We start from the raw sequence: 15,494 nt of genomic DNA, 5'->3' as shown, positions 1-15,494 counted from the left end.
AACCAAAGGGCAGATTACGAGCAGCCCTCAGCGGTGGCGGTTGGGAGAACGCTGCTAAGTCGGAGGCATCCCGACTGTAGTATTACATTACTACAGGGCTGCAGGTGTTGTGGTGGCACAACCAAGGTGGCAGAATGCTATGGCTCTAGGAGAGAGCATGGAGCCAATGCCAGCACCACTGATGCTCCTCCAGCAAGTTGCATGCACTGTTGCCCATGCATCATGTTGTACATGGGAAACAGTGCACGCACCGACGTGAGTGGCATGGGGCTCAACATGGGCCCCAGCCACAAGCCACATGGGCTTGGTTGCCCTGGTGCCCTTTTCTGGGGTCCTTCACCTGCCTTTCGCTGACCTTCTTATGGTGGTATCCCTGCTATGAAAATATTGGTGTACAGGTAGATCATAATACACATGGTGGTGCCGCCACAGGAATTACCACCAATGGCCACCGCTATCCCCACTGCTGCTGCCGGGGAAGCTCAGATCTTGGCGGATGCTGCGGTCTGCTTGTGGCCCCCTAGTGCACATCATAATCAGGTGTTAAACTGCCAGGTATGCGGGTGGCCGGACCGCCACCGTCATAATCAGGCCCCAAGTTCCTGGTCAAGTACGACTAACCATCCTGTCAAGGGAATAACACTTACCCATGCCCAAGACCTTTGTCATGCTCTGGGATATTTTTACAACTCATCAATTGGACTATGCAGCTGGGAGGTGACGTAAAAGGGCCTCCAGATGGTTTTGCAGGGAAATAGTAGCTTTCTATAAGTATGTTATCCTTAATAGTTATTAAAAATGTTGATTTTAACATTAAATTAAATTTTATATAACTATTAAAGTCTTAGAATCAGATTTCAAGCTGTATCCTAACTGGAATGTACATCATATATAGTAATAATATAACCTTGTGTTTTTCAGTGGGACAGTCAGACATGCTGCGGTGAAAATAGCGTTGGTGGCTATTTCACTGCAAGGACATGTTTAACATTAAACTTTTGCATGTTCTACTTTTAAATACTATGCCTCCCATTGTATGGGAAGTAAGGACAGCTTATGGGTGACTTAATAATATTTAAAAGTAAGGTTCTAGGTTTGTCAATGGAATATTTTGACTGGTCAAATTACCAGTTTAAAACTGCAATAGTCAGGCCACAAGTGGCATTCCAAAAGACATGTAATCACTGTCACTGTAGTGGGTGTTACAAAGGGTGCTCAGTCCACTAGTGACATTTAAATGACACGCCCTGGGTATAGTCTGTAGCATATACTGGGGACTTATATGTAAGTAAAATATGCAATTTAGGGCTACACCAAGTTTATCATGTTAAAAGGAACAGTAAATTCATTTAGCACTGGTCCCACACAACTGGTAGTCAGCCACTAGGGAAAGGATGAATTATGAGAGATTTTCCCTAAGCTAATACACACCGGGGAGGGGGTATTTCCAATATCTATTAGGTATTACTCATGCATGAGACACCACAGTGTTGGAGATACAATAAGGTCTAGGAACAAATACCAGACATGCAGTTCTCAAATAAGAAGTGGGGGAGACTACAATATACATTTTTCAACCACATCTTTGATAGGCAAAGAAATCCGCTACCAACCTCCTGTCCAACTACCCTGGCTTCACTTTGTGTTACCTAATGTAAACATAGATGTTGGAGGGGATATGATGCCAAAATAATTCCCTGCACATCTGCTAGCAATGTCCAGGGATTCATCCCTTCTGTAAATGGGTGTCTGCGATCGACACTCTACCCTACCATTGCAAATGGTACTACAAAACTGCATAAATGGGTTCAGTGAATAACTGACAAACAACATTTTACAAATAGCTACTTGCATATATGAGCTGATAGACAAACCTTTTTTTAGCTACTACTTAAGTTATTCCATCACACTAACAAAATATTTATCCCACAAATCTGAAAGAAAATCATCTTCTTATTCTTCACAGATAATACACCTTAATTTCCAAAGCAAAATCAAAATTCATCAAAATGCAGTGTGCATGAGCTTCAATTTGCAGGCTCTTTCCTTTGAAGAACTGGTCTGCAACCATTCTGATAAGGATGTTGATGGACATATTATGGTAATAAATGCTGTACTTTATCCTGTTAGTCAGGTAAGCTACAATATGATTGCTTTTGAACTACAAATTAATTTAGATTTTTCCTGGTTAGAAGTATGCAAATCGCACTTAACTCGAAGAGTCATGATATATCTCTCTTCCTTAAAGCACCAGAGTGACGGTTAGAGTGTTGGTCTTTCTAGAAGTTAGTCAATAAGAACAGAAGAGAACCCTGCCAGAATTTCTTTGCACACAACCCTATAAAGGGTCCTTAATATTGGCCAAGAAGACGGAACAACCCAAACAAGAGTAAAGGAGCAAAAAACATGATATATGAACAGTTACTTTTATTATTTATTTTTTATTTGTTATTTTCCTCTTTGAATTCTACGTTAAGTGCAAAGATGCTACAAAAGTTTATGAATCATTTCATGTGATAGACATTAGAATCATTTCATTATTTAAACATCAAGTAAAACACATACATCAAATATTACACATATACAGTCCCACATCTACCATTCAATCTCTCACTCATAAAGACACATTCTTCATTCACACATACAACAAATCTCATTCGCAATTCTAGATATAGTCACAATATTACATTAACGCCAATAGATGGATAGATGACCAGATGACAAGCAGATCATCCAACAAGGCAAAGGTGGGGGCAGAGCATACAAAAGGGATTGGAGATGGAAAAAAACAATCTTGTTGCCTGCAAAAATAACGCCAACGCACGTTTCGGTGTCTGGCCCAGTAGGGGGCCACACCTTCGTCAGGGCGATGATGTAACACGGAGTGGAGGACAAAACATCTGTGAATAAAAAATATATATACATATATGTCAATATTACATATAAATAAATAGGAATCTCCAGCATAATAACACAATTAAACATATAAATCATTTTCTCTCTCATTTCATATATATCCAGGGCTCTTAGGGAAGTTCTGTATTTTATGATACTATTTACATATAAAAACACTATTCAATGGAAAAAAAAAACTTAGGCCTAAAGGAAAATGAAACTAACATTTCTGGACCGCCTCCTACTTTATTTAATTAAGCTCACAGTTCCATGATTCAATCACAGCTCCTGAAATATTCAAAGTAATGCGAAGGTTCATGATAGGGTGATTCGAAAAAAGACTACTAATTATATATATGAAGAATATTAGAAGACAGGATCAGCTGATCTTTTAATATTAACAGTAGAAATAGAACTATGCTTGGCCCTACATCATTATATGTGACGTGGTCCTTCGCGTGGGACATCTGGACCCTAACAGTCTGGCCAGGTTGTATTGTATTGAGAGTGAGTGGTATAGTCTAATGCTGTACATTGCAGACACCTGTGTTGTTGCTTTGCCTGTGATACACAAATGTGACCTCCTTGAAGCAGAATATTCATATGGCAGTAGGGAGGTTCTATCTACATATGGTTAATTCCCCCTCTCCCCCCACTACAAGACACTGCACTGCAGACTTCTCAGTTCCATATTCATGGATTTTCCGTATAACTTTTGGCTAAGACTTATGGAAGAGGTGTGGGGCAGCGGCCAGGGCGACTGCCTCCGGATCCTGGGGCTCAGGGTTTGATCCCCGGTGCCAGCGGCAGATCAGCCTAGCACCATGTGACTCTGGGCAATAGCTCGCTTCATCATCCCGACGGCCCCCAGCACCGGGACACCTCTGCAGAGGTAGCTGTGCGCTTTACAAATACTGGACAATTACATTTAAGTACAGCATTTACAGTTTGAAGGGGTCATTGTCAGTCCACTATCAGCCATCGCTAGAGTGTGTGCTTGGGTCTGATGGTAGGTTTTTTACGAGCCTCAAATTTCATTCAGAGTATATTCTATGCATCACACCTCTAGTACTAATATGCAAATGTTAACATCTGACCTGCCTTATCAATACAGTATAGTGATTCTTATCCTTCTGAACCTGACTCCTCCCTCTCTGATTCCTTGACACGGTCATTCCAAATCCCTTACCCCTTCACTATTAGCATTCAACATTTAACTCCTGACCCACCTTCTCCGTGCTCCATTGATGAAGGCTCACAGGGTTCTGCTCCCTCTGAGCCTGAATCTGTCTGTGTTGGTTACTTTACATAGTCATCAGTTTTTAAACCTCTAAATTTTCCCAGATCTTCTTCACTGTCAATTGTTCTGTTCTCTCCCTTTAACATCCCTCCCTAACTGCAACCGTTCTCTCCAGGTGAGATCAATCTTTTAAATCAATCATGTGTAAGCTGGCCTCCACTAACATTGCTACAAGTCTAAGGCTCTTTCCTGGAGTTCATTGCCACCAAACAGGAACAAGCCCAATCTTGTGACCTTAACCCACACAGGCAGGTTAATACCACAATTATCTAATGAGGCATGTAGGATACCGGGCAGGTAAGGGGGGTAGAGGGTTAAAATACAAGAGAATACCCTATGCACAAGGTCTCCATGCTCCAAGTACCCATCAGACCTGATGGTACTCAGTAGTGTGCTCAGCAAACCCTCTTTGAGTCCTCCCTTGATCCCTGTCTTCTTCTGTGGGGCCTGAGTCCCCTACCTTTGGTAAGCCTTGAGTCTTCTTACTCATCTATTACCCTGCCTATGCTGTCTGTGCTTCCCTAAGCAAATAGACCATTTACAATCCACGAAAATCAGTTTGCTTTAAGCCTGCCACAAACAAGATAAAAGTGAGCAATGCTCTGCAATCACAGCAGTGTGAAATGTATGATAACACCACAAATATGGGAGAAAATTGCCCCCTAATCAAACAATTTGAAAAGGAGCGTCAATTACACCCCAAAACGTTTTTATACTCAATTTTAAGCTAAAACTTCCAATAAGTAAAAGTCCACAAATATAGTCAATATGTATAACCTAACAGCATTGAATTTTCATGAGTCTTGCATATGTGTGCAGTATCCAACTTTTGTTTATGTTCAAGATAAATATCTGTTTCCAATCGGCCCAGACAACGCGTTTTGTCCCTTAGGACTTTGTCAGGGTTGTGAGTTCCATAGAATGTTCTAATGGTATGGAATGGAGTTTACTGTTCAATCTCCTCATGTGTAATCAGCCTCTCTCCTGGGTAGTATAGTACCCCCTAATTCATCTTGCTCCTTGGTGTTGCAGACCTCAATGCCACGGGATACTATAGCAACCGGGCGAGTGGATTCTAAACATATTCGCAAAACTCCTGTCAGATTAGGCATATTGGATATATTTGTGGACTTACTTATTGGAAGTTTGGGCTTGAAATAGAGCATAAAAATATTTTTGGGACATGATTGTAGCTTCTTTTCAAAATGTTTTGTTGGTTGTACATTAATTGTGGTTTCTAGGCAGTGGGGCTACATAAAGTAGTGCGTAGGAGTATTCATGATATCTATTAACATATACTAGTGCGACGTCAGAGCCTACACTGCTTACACTTATGCTATTGCCCCCTAATAGTAGAGGTATAATATCTAATTCAGACTTATATGGGGAATAACGTCAGAAGACACAGTTTCTGCATTTCTGAAGGGATATTGGTGCCTATTTACAATAGAAGTGGCAAAGCGTGTTGTGAACCTCCTTGGCTTAATGTCAAGCTCCGCCACTTCTGAAACGCAGGGCTGCACCATATTTACAACAATATGGTGCAGCCCTAGTATCACCCTGCCATGGACCTAAGCGCCAATGCTAGCACCCTTACATCATAGTGCAAGGGTGCCTACATTGCAGGGGTTATGTGCAGGTAGGTTCCTCTTACTGCACATTAACAATCTCTAAATGGTGTGTTGTAACTTCTATGTGTGCTGCTAACTGCAGCACACGTAGAAGATGCAAAACATAATTTTGTAAAATGATTGTTTTTTGTGCAGGAAGGGACACCTTCCTGCACATAAACAATCAATGGTGTTTTGCTGTTTCCATGTGTGCTGCACTACGCAGCACACATGGAAACAGCAAAAATGAGGAGTAATTAAACATGTCTCCTCATTGTGCCAGGTTAAGATCAGGTTTTCCCTGATCTCAATTTTGGCACTGCCCCATATTTACGCCACCCTTGTAAATAGGGGGTATCGTTAAAATCAATGGGTGTTGTGTTGGAACGCCCAAGTATAGCGTGAAAGGGCACCTAATTTACAAGGCAGCGTTAACGCTGCTTTGTAAATGAGGTGAAGCCCCTATCGCCACCACAACGTCATGTTTCGTTGTGGTGGCGATAGGGGCTTGTAAATATGCCTCTCAAAGGGATGCAGTTATGGCCATCAATTTCCGCTGGCACTCTTATACAGAGATGTAATATAAGCGACATTACTGAAAGTTTTAGGTGAAGAAGGTGTTAACTTGCAATTAAAATTTTCAATGATAAACTGCACTTTACACTTTACCTGAACAATAGTTAGGATCCCTTGAATTGTAGACTTTACGAATTTTCTTAAGTTCTCCACTATACATTTCTCATAGCAAGAGCCACTAGAATTATATTACTACGGGCACGGCATTTTCTCCATAATTATGGATTTGAGGCACTTGCTACATAGTCTCTCATATGCTGCATCATTTTCAGATATTAACAAAAAATGTGTCCATCTCAAACTGATCAAAAGTTTCCAAAATAGCGACCAAGTACGATGCTGCCAGTGGCAGACCCCTTTCAAAGATTAGTGAATCCTATGCCCTGAAAGTGTTAATATATATATATATATATAAAATAAAAATAAGGTAATACATCTAGAAAATGTGCAGCATAATTTGCCTTTTCATGCCACATAATTAAATTCTCCCCAGCCACATAATTCCAGTCTCACTACTCACACCTAATGCATACCACAAACGTCGTTCTATAAATATAAAAAAAAAGCATGAAGGCAAAATGTGTGCCAATAGTTGCACAGGTCGTTCATCACCGGGAGGATATTATTCACGTTCAGACACAGCGCTTATCTCTCCTGCTGAAACAAGAGATGGCCCTTCTCCCTTTATCTGAGCTGTTGTCCTACTGGAAACAGCCACCTGAATTACTCGGCAGGCTGTTTACATCAAAGCAGACGTGGCTCGTAACTTTCACGAGGTGGTACTGGGCAGAGACCAGGGAGATAATCAGTCCCTTTGTAGGGTATTTCGCTCTGCCTTTAATAATCTGAAATTGATTACAAAGCAGTCAGGACTTTGGCACTTTCAGATTGCGGTTCAGGGCCACTTTCCTGCCTTCCCGCCTCCCAAAAGCCTTGAGAGCAGGTACCAGCATAATCATAACAAAATGTGATAAACACATTTCAGGAAACCCCAGGTTCCCGTGACAGAAAAGCCCCTGCCCTGCTCCTCACAATCTCTCTAATGCCAAAGTTCATGTTCAAGACAGCACAGGCACCTAATAGTGCTATAAATAAGCACTGGCAGTATTAAAACCATTCGTTTTTTAATTAAATGGTTCACAATATTTCTTCAACAGGCCTTGAACGTTACAGTTTAAGTCACATTTTAAGTCACAGGGGGTTACTGTTTCATTGATACCTTTGGAATTCTTAAAAATCTTAAAATTCTCCATCAAAGCAAAAATAACAAATGGTGTTACTAGTTCCTGGTAGTGCATGCCAGGAGAATATTTAAGGCTCATATAAAATATAAAATCAAAGATATAGGTTTTTCACGGATAGCACGTATTTTATCTTAATGTACTACAGAACCATCAATGTGGGGCCCTTTGGACTGCATCAGTCAGAGCTCACCTGAAGTAGAAAAGGTGAAGTCCTGAAGTTTGGGCTCTACGCAACTGTGAACTTGCCCATTCATGCCTAGATTCTGCTGCCCGTGATGATCCCCAAAGCGAAGTTCTAGTGAAGACCTGTTCTTCATGCTATACAGACTGCCAGGGAAGACCACCTACACGAGACCAGCACTTCGTGTTACAGTAACAACCACATGTGGTGATCAACGCACAGCTACTGGAATGACCGTCCACGTTGCCTGACTGACTCTTCAGGCTACAGCAATGACTGCCCACGCTGCCTGACCTGCTCTTTGTGCTACAGTGGCAACCATCCACGATGCTCTACATACTCCTCGTAATCTGATCTACTGCAAATTGAACTCTTTACAGCAGACTTTGAGAAGGTAACTTACCTGTATCCAATCCGTGCGTCATTGCAATCAGCCTGAAATTATCACTTTGCCCCTATCTTACATGATTAGATGACCAGAGTGGCACGTTGTGCTTTTAGGCGCTATATTAAGTAACACTTTCAAATTGAATATCTCCTGTTCAAATTATTAGATTTTTGTCATTCTGGTATAACTTTATTTATTAAAATCTACTCATTTGGTTTGTGATATTTCTTTCACTTTATTACTGATCCTGACAATTGTTGTAGTTGTTGCCTGAGTCAGACTACCATCCCCTCAACCAATAACCTAATTTCTTTCAGGTACTAGGGATTTTGTGCTGATACAGTTCAGAAAGCTATGGTAAAAGCAACACTCAAGTCAAGACATATATTATTTTATAACCATAATATAAAAAAGAATGAAAGAGAATTTGATAATAAAATTAGATTTATTACTAACATTAGCCAAGAAAATAAACATATATATAAGATATTTATTAATCGCTGGCATCTTCTGCATTTTGATAGTGATCTGACAAATTATATAATACAGAAACCAGCGATCACATCTGTAAGAGTTATCACTTTGAAGAATAAGGGCCTGATTATGACCTTGATGGATGGGATGCTCTGTCATAAACGTGACAGATATTCCGCTGACTGTATTACAAGTTCCATTGGATATAATAGAAATCTAATTTATCGGACGGGATATCCATCCCATTTGTGATGAAGTAACCCTGTTCGACAAGAACGTAATCAGGTCATAAGTGTGGCAATTGAATTTGCATAGTGTTACAGCAAACAAATGATGGCTGGAATGCTGACAATGCAAACATTCTCCCGCAGTCAAAAGATCTGGGTTAAATCCATCGTTCTTTTGCCCAGTACACCAACCCAGTTTGAACCCATCTAAGTGAAAATCAGGCTTGACCATGTGCCTCGCACTGCCAAGCCAGGTCCTCCCTGGACCAGAAACAAGCCTCCTGTGACCGGTTTCAGGGTTTGTCACCCTTCTTCAGGCAGGCTAGCTTGAATCCAGTGGCACAGTGATCAAGGGACCCACGTCTGGGCATACCCATCCCACTTAGGGCGAAAAGTGTTACAGCAAACAAATGATGGATGGAATTCTGACAAACATTCTCCCCCAGTCAAAAGTTCTGGGTAAAATCCATTGTTCTTTTGCCGACTACGCCACCCCAGTTTGGACCCAGCCATAAGCAAACCAGTCTTGACCCTGTGCCTCATGGGAACAGTCCACACCATACTGCCAGGCCAGATCCTCCCTGGACAGGAAGCAAGCATCCTGGGACCGGTTTTAGGGTATGTCACCCTTCTTCTGCCACGCTAGCTTGAATCCAGTGGCACAGTGAGCAAGGGACCCACGTCTGGGCATACCCATCCCACTTAGGGTGAAGAGTGTTACAGCAAGAAAATAATAGATGGAATGCTGACAATGCAAAAATTGTCCCCCAGTCAAGAGATCTGGGTTAAATCCATCGTTCTTTTGCCCACCACGCCACCCCAGTTTTGACCCAGCCATATGCAAATCAGTCTTGATTCTGTGCCTCACGGGAACAGTCCAGGCCGAACTGCCAGGCCAGGTCCTCCCTGGACCGGAAACAAGCATCCTGGGACCGGTTTCAGGGTATTTACTCACGGTTCACAAATTTTCACCTTCAGGACTTCTGTTTTTCTATATGTCCTTCTCTCCTTACAGATTTGTTAACGCGTTCAGAAGTCCTGAAGGCGAAGATTTGCGAACTGTGAGTAATTTGGTTCCCTTTGAGGCCATAGGTTAGGGTGCACCTTAGCGAGTGCATACCATCATGGTCCCTGGTCCTGAAGAAAGCCTCCTGATTGGCATTTAGAGGCTGAAACATGTAGACCTAATTTTTAACCTTAGGATGTAACTGATCCATTTATTCAGTCGCAACATTCACCGCACTAATTTTAATCTAGTCTTACTACCCCACTATTACATCTATTAGGAATAGTAAAGACTATTTTACTCCCACTTTTTGCACCAGCACTAGCAGATATTAAAAAAAAATCCCGCTCCGCTGTAGTCAGGCGTTGTAGCACATAGGAGAGGCACTCGGCCTCTCTGGCGGGGGCCCAATGATGAAGCATGTTTCAACTAGGTTGGTCTGTGAGGGCCCTTAATAAAATTCATAAAAAACGTGAGTGACTCCTGTTGACAGCCCTTTACCTTCTGGAATTTTAAAATATGAACATCTTTCATTTCTATGCAAATTAGTGAACCTAATTTGATTTAGTCAATTATCTGTATGGGTCATGATTTTATCACAAACTGTGTGTCACCATATCAATATTTCTTTAGAATAAAACTCACATGCCACATTTTTTATGCATGGTATCCATGTGAAATTACACTATATTTCAGAAGAGGCTTTAGTGTAATGAGTATGCTGTGATCTAATAATCGCACCTTCAGGGTATTTGAATCCATAGTCATCAAGAAAAAAATAAGATTTTTTGTTAACTGGTTTTACACTTCACAATTTTTCTACTTCTTTTATGAAGAAATTGATGTTGTGAATTGCACATAAATCATTAGATTAGTCTAATAAAATTACATAATTTATGAAATTGTTATTGTCATTTAAGATCATCGTTAGTCAGTTCCCACTATACTGTCTCACTACACACTCACACACGCTTGTTGGTCACCTAGAATAGCACTTAGTATAAAAACAATCAGCGTAAGTAGCACATGTTTGCTGCTCAATAACCACTTCTCGTGTCTGCAATGGGAGGTATCATGCCGCCAACAAAATTGGTAAGTTCAACATCTACTCTACGAGTTTACTCTATACGCAGAAAAATTTTCATTATTTTTTAATTTATTTCCACTCTTCGGTAGATTTTACTTTGAGAACCACAATATTGAAATGGGTTGCATGTTCCTTTGATTCTACCAATGAAATTAAATTAGTAAACTCGTTATTTGGATTATACCCTTCAAGTCCAGAGCATACATGTAGAGTTAATTGAGAAGTAATGTCACAAATAAGAGAACAAGAACGACACTTGATAATTAGTGTTTTTGGTTTTATATATGATAGTAGTCCCCCTTCAAGAGGAGATCCAAAGAAAAAACCAGCCGACTCGTGTTTCGTCAGACGGGTAGTTACCTGCGACTCTTCAGGGCTGGGTGTGATACAAAAAGAAAAGGTACAATGCATGACAGAAAACGGAAAAATATAAACAAGGTTTGTTAAATGAGTTACATGGAGGACACCTCCAAGTGAGTGGAAACCCTATAGAATATGTGCAGAGGGTAACAGATGTGACATTCAAATTTTATACAGATGGTACCCATGGTAGGTGTGAGTGACCGTAAAAGGCCAGCTGTAAACTCAAATATAACCAAATGAGAAAAAAAGGGGGTGGGGGCGGAAGGAAAATCTAGGGGTACGAAAATGGTACAGAAAACGGCAAGTTTAAGAAACGGAAAAAACTGCAATTAGAGGAAAACAATTTTTATTGAAATAGCAACCTTCCTGTAGAATTGTACATCAAGAACAATGTTCTACACAGTCCCTAATTTCGCAAGGAGACTACCTGCAATTCAGTCTTGCATGTAGAGAGTTCTCATCCTAGTCACCCAAATAGACACCATCCCCTATGGTGAATTTGTACGTGCAAGGAGAAGCTGCAGTGAAGAGAGTGAACTTGATAACTGCATTAGTGACATGACAGAACGTTTTTACAGGAGGGGGTACATACCGCAGGTTCTGCGCAAAGTTGTCACAAGAATAAAGACAATGAAAAGAGAATCCACAATGATCAGCAAGAAATATCAAGTTGAAACCAAACAACCAGTGAGGCTCATCATGGATTTTAATGGAATGAGCCTCTGTGTCAAAAAAAGCATCAATAAACATTGGAGTGTACTTATGGCTAACAAGTCCCTAAGGGAAGCGATTACAATCAGACCTCAAATTTCATATCGGCGTGGCAAGACCCTCAAAAACAGACTAAGTCCCACTGTTCCACGTGTCACAAAAACTGAAACAACGGTCTTCTTGTGATCAAGAGGCAGGAGAGGAGAGAATTGCCTCGGCATCCGCAAGAGGCCAATACATGTGCCAGCAACTTACTTGACCTGTGCTTTCATTGACAAGGCGCTAAATATCTTGATGCCCAGGTTTTTTGATTGAGCTAACAGAGGAGAGGGGCAGTGACATATCTGATGGTCACCACTGTTTCCATTCATCCGTGGGTCCGAAAGAGATGACCTCTGTTTTTTCCAGGTTACGTTTGAGCTGAGTCAATCTCAGCCAGGAGAAAACCTTCAAAAGACATAGGTTAATCTTTTCACCTGCGAAGTCTGCTCCCTTGTCGCAGGCGAACAGAAGCTGTGTGTCATCTCCGTAGGAGATAACTTTAGCACTGCACTCTTCTGCCAGAGGAGCCAAGGGAGACATATAAAGGTTAATCAGAGAATCAGAACCATTGTCCAAGTTCTGATACTCTCAAGATTAAACTATGTCAACGTCTCATACCTAGGCCTACCAAATATCTACTGAACTGCTTGCAGGTGGTTCAGAATACGAACGAATGGGTGGTCCTCCTGCTCAAACCCAGGACTCATATTTCACCTCATCTGAAGGCCTTACATTGGCTTCCTGTAAAAAAGAGAATTTGCTTTAAGGTCTTAGTTTTCGTCTTCAAGGCCTTGCATTGAACCGGCACGCAGTACCTCAGAAGGAGAGACACACACTATGTGCCTCCTAGAACCTTGAGATCTTCTACACTAAATTTGGCTTCCATTCCTAAGATCTGCCGCGTCTGTATAGGCGCCCGCTCCTTCCAGGTGCAGGGTGCACGTGCCTGGAACCTCTTACCTCTGTCTCTCCGGCAATTGCCCGATATAACCGCTTTCAGAAAAATGCATAACACCTGGCTTTTCCAGAACTAACTCTGGGCACCTGGGGCAGCATAGGGTCTGATTGAGTCCTTCAGCGCCAAGACACATTTTCTGTGTAGCTGTGCGCTTTGCAAATGCTCTTTCATTCATTCATTCATAATAGCATATTGCATATGGGTAGGTAGACCTTTAAATGGGCTCGACACAACAAAAGGTAACTTCTGCCATAGAGCATGTAGCCATTTAACTAGATGCACAGGAGTTTAATACATTTCCAGCTCTTATCACACTTCAAACACTTTCTCTCATAAAGATCATCGTCAACATCCATACCTGGCTATACCTAGTCACCAAAATTGTGCCCTTAAAGAGTTCAACAAATCTGACGTTGCCATGCGCCCTTGGAGACAGCCTGACTGCTTTGGTGGCACACATTTGTCATTACTGAATATGATACCACCAGCGTGCATGTACTGCTAGCGAGACATTTAGTAAGGGCGTCTTCAAAGTGCGACCTCTGGCATCGCTGGCATAGAGCTACAGTGCACGAGACGTGCACGCGCGCAAAGCAGTCATAAGGCTTTACAACGCTCTCCCTTAGAGCCTTTTCACCGCCCCTACACCCTCCTCCCTTTTCCCCCTCTCTTTTCGTCAGCTTTAATCAGGTTCCTCTGCTGCTGGCATTCCAATCAATTGTTAACGCATCCACTACTAACTATTGTAGCAATCGCAGTATGGCGCACTTTACTTTTAAACATATTCATCTAAAGCGCAGCATGCCACCATTGCTACAAAACTAAATACACATTTTTTGGCCTACAATTTATAGACTTTTGTTGCAATTGGTTTAGCAATGCCAATAGCTCATACTTAATTAATGCGAGACCTATTGCATTGCAAATGCTTGTTCTTTCGATCTACCCATTCGTATTTTTGGTCATTGCATAGAAGAAGTCTAAAGGGTTCCATGACAATTGCAAAGTTTTAGATAAACCATGAATAATACTCCCACAGGCCACCAAACATCAGTAATAGATCATTGTTGTCAGGTTATGGAGCAATGTTGATTGCATTGATCATAGACTCTTTGGGTATCACGCCACATCCTATTCAGTTGTAACCAAGATACTCAACTTGCTATTGAAATAATTTATAAGTATTTGGAGAAAGAGTGAAACTCTTGGCTTCTAACCAGGAGCATACTTCGCCCCAATTCCTCATATTGTTGTTGAGTATCTTTGGAAAAGACAAGTATGTTGTCTTGGAAACATTTTACATGCTCCTCCAAGTCTTTATTACTGTTAACCATGGATGTCTGGAAGATGGTAGATGACAACCCAAATGGCATTCATTTGTATTGAAAAAGACCAACTGTAGTAATGAAAGCAGTTAATGGTCTCGAATGTGTCGTCAGTTCAACCTGGTAGTATGCCTGTCATAAATCCAATGTTGAAAACACCACAGCTCCATTGCGAATATATATGACTTCAATAACTATTGGTAGTGGATGTCCATCAATAGTGAGTTTTGTTATGTAATTCCCTGAGGTTAACACACAAGTGAAGGTTGCGATGGCTTTTCTTTTTTCTTTGTCAAAACAATGGGAGACACCCACCCAGATGATTAGGCTTCTTCAATGATGTCTTCTGGAAGAAGCTCCTGTAATAGTTTTTACAAATCTTTTCATACACTTAAGGGTACACCACTTAACCTCTGTTTGACTGTGACATATCCCTCTTTTACCATGTATAAAACCCAATAATTTTCCTGTGCCTTCTCTGAAGGTCTTGGGAAATTCTCGTATCAATTTATTTCTCTGCTCATCTTCCTGTATCACTAAAACTGGATCCGGAGCATTATGATCCAGCATAAATTGTAAAAGTTATTGGTCTTTCCACTCCAGAACACACACCCCTCTTGTGGTTAAATACATTTTGATGTATACGCTTCTTCCTTTGAACTCACCACTGGTACAATAATGATGTCAACTGAGCGGGTGTGCCTCAGCTCTCTAAAGGATGGCAACACCACTTACAGTCACCCACAGGAGCCCAAAGCAGAGGGGTGCAGGACGTATGCCGTCCTCATTACCAAATCATGTAGCATTACAACATGAGACAAATTTAGAACACAAACCCATTTGTTTGAACATTTCTGTGAGAATGCATCCAAACTAATTAAATGGTGCAAGATACAATCATCATATAACTCCATCTTAACATTCTATAGTACGCACCATTTGCAAAGGTGGTGGGGAAAGTAAAGGGTAATGTAATGAGCCAACATGTGATAAAACATATATAACAATAATAAATAAGAATACAATGACACAAACCTTGTTGGGCAGTTGCAGGAAAGAACACTGGTAGCTTTTTGTGTACCTGTAACTCAAACAGGAGGTAAGCCA

Source organism: Lissotriton helveticus, chromosome 3_2, assembly GCF_964261635.1.
Source record: "Lissotriton helveticus chromosome 3_2, aLisHel1.1, whole genome shotgun sequence".
Taxonomy (NCBI): Eukaryota; Metazoa; Chordata; class Amphibia; order Caudata; family Salamandridae; genus Lissotriton; species Lissotriton helveticus.
The sequence above is the reverse complement of the archived record's forward strand: the minus strand, read 5'-3'. Positions refer to the sequence as shown.